A 4,877-nucleotide genomic window follows, 5' to 3' on the forward strand; every position below is an offset into this window, starting at 1 on the left:
AACAACCAGAAACAGAACAGTAACCCGCAGAAAAGGGGTTGCTTTTAAAACCCACTAGAAATAAAGAGGCCTCTAAGCAGGGTCTGGTCCCTCTTGAGAATTACTTCTGCTCTTTGTAGCTTTTCATGGATGATATCTCTTATCTTTCATCTTCCGCAGACACAGAAATACTGGACTTTGCTGAAAGAAAATCTTGGTCCGAGCAAAGTGGAGGTGAGATCTCTCATCTTGGGGACCAAGGTGCTTTACAAATTCAGTTTATAGGTATCCCTTTCTAATCGACCTGTTGGTTAGACCGGACAGCAAGACCAAGTCCAGGAGCCAAAGGAGCATACTCCCCTGGTTCCCCACTCCCTCCCCACCAAGCATGCTGGGGGGGGAAGCAGTTTATTGAGGAAGATTGCTCTCACCTTTACAGATGGACATTTCGGACCTGGGCAAACATCTTTTCACAACCAGCTGTGAATCCGTTTCTTTTTGTTGATTGCTGTTGTCTGGGCCCTGACCTGGACACTCATTTGAGTTTTGGGGGTGCCTCCCCACCAGGATGGGAAACAGGTGTTTCAGGGGGGTGGTGGCTGGAAGATTAAGTCTTGGTCAGTAAAGAGGTTTTATTTGGGTAGCTGACTGTCTTTATTAGGATTAGGATCCAGTCTTTCACGCATATTATTGTTATCCACTATGGCTCTCAAGAAGGAGTGTGTGCTTTCTTTGTAAATACCTGTGGCTCCTGATAGGCTGCCAGAAGTACATTTTAGGACAGGCTTTTATCCTTCTCTCTGTGTCCAGAGCCCGAAATGGCCAGGCTATATTTGAGAAGTGAGCTCAGAGGCAGATTTCTGGACTGTGTTTTGCTATAGACGGTTCTTGTCTGGATCACCCCCATCACCACCACCGCCAGTACCTGTAGGAAGCACCATAGACTGTTTGTATCAACCTGAGTTTTGCTAACTAATAGCTTTAACTAGTAACCAGAGTGGTTGTGTGTAGGGTTTTGTTTTTTAGGTTTTGGCTTGTTTGTTTGTTGCTTCTCATGAGTATTTATTAAACATAGTAGACAGTACAGAGGTTTTTTTTTAAAAGATGGGGGAGGTAGAAAAATCCTTTTCTAGAACAACAACTACTCAGGTCTCAATATACATGGCGTAGAAGTGCCCTGGCTGGTGCGGCTCTGTAGATTGAGTGCTGGTCTGCAAACTAAAAGATTGCTGGTTCACTTTCCGGTCAGGGCACGTGCCTGGGTTGTGGGCCAGATCCTCCGCTGGGGGTGTGAGACAGGCAACCAATTGTTTATCTCACAGTTCGATGTTTCTCTCCCTCTCTTTCTCCCTCTCTTCCCCTCTTTTCTAAAAATAAACAAATAAAAATTTAAATGGCATAAGAGCAGAACTGTTTCAGTTGGAGAGGGCCTGAGGACCCACTCCTCGACCATCCTTTTCTTGCCTCTGCCCTGAGACAGAACCTTCATGAGGCTCCTGAGGAACATTGATGCCTTGGGGAACCCACTTTGAAAACCACTGGCAGAGACATAGCATGGCCTTGAAGTTGGGAGACCTGGTTCTTTCCTAGTTAGGCCCTTAGCTGTCGGACCCTGAGGGAATCACTCAATCCCACGGGGCCCATTCTCTGTCTACACAGCGAATCCCTGTGACTGGCTGGTTTCTGGAATCCTGGGCTCTCAGTGTTGGCATGATGAAGATTCCGTGACTTAAAATTTAGATTAGAAAATTTTATGGTTCTCAAATTCTGGAAGTCTATAGCTTAAGATTCCCTGAGAGTAACTATGTACTTTAACAATAATTTCAGAGTAGTAGTGTCTGTATTTTTTTTTAAAGAAACAGGCTTGGAGAGGGTTTTTTTGTTTGTTTGTTTGCTTTTCTGTCTAGAAAGAGTGGTTAGAGAACATCTCTGTGGAGGAAAGGCTTGAGTTATACAAAGATCTGTGGGAACAGCGTTCTTGTGAAATGGACCAGCCTATGCAAAGGCCCTGTGGTGGGCAATGAGCTGGGCATGTTCAAGAAACCACGAGCAGGCCAGCAGGGCCGGAATGGCTTTAGCCAGGGGCAGAGTGGTAAGAGATAGTGGAGACTTAGCGCTGCCATCCTGCTGGGCAAAGCACCGAGTTCGGATTTTATTCTAAGTGCAATGAAAAGTCACAGGAGAGTCAGAGGAGGGGATGACATGACCAACCTATCATTTTAAAAGATGCCTTCAGCTTCTTCAAGAAGAATGAATCATAAGGAAGTGAAAACAAGAAGCAAAGAGGCCAGTGCAAAAGCTACAGCAACATTCCAGACGCTAGTTGAACGTGACACAGAGCGGGGGGATGACAGAGGAGGTGGCCAGGGTTGTTGGATTCCAAATACATTTTGATGGTGGAACAATCAGGACTTGGTGACTGATTGGATGCCATGCCACACATACCAAGTGACTGTGGATGTAGAAAACAAAGAACAAATTCTCATAGGAGCCTTGCACGTCATGAGCATGTTGTTCGGAATTATAGGTACTGGTCTGCCATTGGGCTGCTTCTCACGTGGGCAACTTCAGGGAGCCCATGTTGAGTAAAGACCAGCAGGGGCGTGTCTATTTAACCCTCATTCAAGGTTCTTCCTAGCCCCCAGGGATGGGTCAGCTAGCATGGATGTAAACACATATTAATAGGATATATACAGGTAGCATACGCAGCCAAAAGTAGACTTTGTTTCCTAAGTTGTTTTTAATAGGAAATTATACTTCATAATCAGAAAAAAATCCCTTTCAGACAAAAAAATTAATCTAATGCAACCCTGTGGCAGAGAGGTGTGGGTGACGGACTCGGGCAGGCCGCGTGTGTGCATCTGTGGCACCTCCGCTGTCGAAGTCTCAGTTCCCAGGTCTGAGCCACAGCCTTCGATGACGTCCCTGCATGTGCCCCTCGGCCGCCTGCCACCCCTCCCCCCGGCCAGCTCTCACCTGGGTTTGGGCTCCGCCTGCCCAGGGCTGTGGCAGGTGGGGCTGTGCCCCGGTGCCCACCCCGGGGCCGCACGGAGCTAGGCACACTGTGCGCCGTCGCTGTGATGGGGCCGCCCGAGTGAGTCATCAGTCTAATGGGAACACATGGCCGGGACGTGGAGTTTGCTATTTCCTCTCAGTGTTTTGAGGTTTTCCTCCTGACAACTGTGCTTGTCGCAGCCGTGGTGAAAACAACATGGAAAGGAACCTCACGGGCCACACAATTCTGAACGGCGCAGGGAAACATTTGGTTTCTGTCGCTGTCAACACGATTTACCCACAGAGAAAGAAAATGAAAGGCCAGGCGGAGACGGCTCAGTCTGGCTCGGAGAGTGCGGCAAAGGCTTGGAACCCTCCCGCCCGCCCGGGCAGAGGGCCACCGAGATTCAGCTGGGTGGGGCGGGGCAAAGCACCTGTGAGATGCTGCTGGCGACGGCAGGTTGCAAAGGTGACAGCGTGTGCCTTTAGCCAAAGACCTGCCGTTCCTACGGAGAGTGTTGCGTTGAGCCCCAGGGAGGAGGTGAAGGAGCTGGGAGGCCTCCCAGGTGGGGACCCAGGGAGGGCGGCCCTTCTTTCTGGCACAGCTGACGATGAGTGGCTCCCGAGCTGCCTTGGAAATTCTCCCGTCTTGGGGCTTATGTGAAAGAAAGTACCAAATAATGAATGATTTTGGAGAAGAAAAAATGAAGTTTTCTGGAGGTTCCTTGGGACTATTGATTCCTAACTGGGAAGAAGGGTCGTCCCCCTGGGGGATATATCAGAGTCTTAGAGCTTCTCTCATCTGGCTGCTACCCCTCCTGCGTATTCCAGTTTTACTGCCGCGGGGAGAGGGGCCCCTCTGCCAGCTACTGCTACTGTAGCTGACAGAAGCCTTAGTCACTTCTTCAGCAACCGCTTACTGAACGCTTACCTTGTGCCAGCACCGGGATTAGACAAAAAGTTGTGAGCCCCTGTGACAAAGACCAAGTAAATGTGACAACTGAGGTTGTGTTCAACAATCTCTCCTTCTCTGATACTCCTTTTCAAAAGGGGGGGGCGGTGTTAACGCCCACACTGAGTGAGTGCCTCGAAGGTGCCAGACGCTGCGCTCTGGGCAGGACTCCTCTCTCGGAACCCTAGCAGAGTGCAGAGAGACGGGCCTGCACCTGTCTGCTTTCCAGGGGGACACAGAGGCCCAGGGAAGCTGAACAACTCACTGAGGTCTTGCGGGAGTGACTGGCAGAAGCCGGACTCTCGCTCGTGTGACCCTGAGCCCCAAGCACGCATCCATGGCCTGGCAACTTACGACGGGCCTGCCACATCAATGTTCACCGGGCACTTGTTAGAAAGAACCTGCTGAATCGTGGCTCATTTCGATAAGCACCAAGGTGATTCATTTACACTTTAAAATGTGAGAGGCACTGAGCTGGGGCTCGCGCAGCTGCAGTCTCCCCCGGGGGTGGGGCCTTTGGGGACTGCTGCAGGTCCCCCTGAGTTGTTCAGGACAGGGCGGGGATTCTGGGCCAGTGTGCAGGGGGGAGGGGCAGTTCTGTTTACAAAACTGGGTGCTTAAGGCTGAGAGCCCCAGTTCCACAGAGGAGGGCCAGGGGCTGTGGGCCTTGTTTTTGGGAAAAATCGGCACCAGTTCCAACATAACTAGTGAAACTTTACTCCTCTCTTTGTTAACCCTCAGGTGAGCAGATGCAGGTCTCCTGTCCTTTGGGCAGGTCTCACAACCACTCAGCTCTGCTCTGGGGCTTGGGGACTCTAATAATAAACCTGGAAGTCATTCACACGGGGCCTACTCACCACCCTCTGAACCCCATAACCTCACGGAAGTTGGAGTCATTATTCACCCACACAGCAGCACCTGCGTGCAATGCAGCAAGAGGTGCCCCTCCAGC

Source organism: Artibeus jamaicensis, unplaced genomic scaffold, assembly GCF_021234435.1.
Source record: "Artibeus jamaicensis isolate MK-2021 breed Jamaican fruit bat unplaced genomic scaffold, CSHL_Jam_final contig_471, whole genome shotgun sequence".
Classification (NCBI taxonomy): domain Eukaryota; kingdom Metazoa; phylum Chordata; class Mammalia; order Chiroptera; family Phyllostomidae; genus Artibeus; species Artibeus jamaicensis.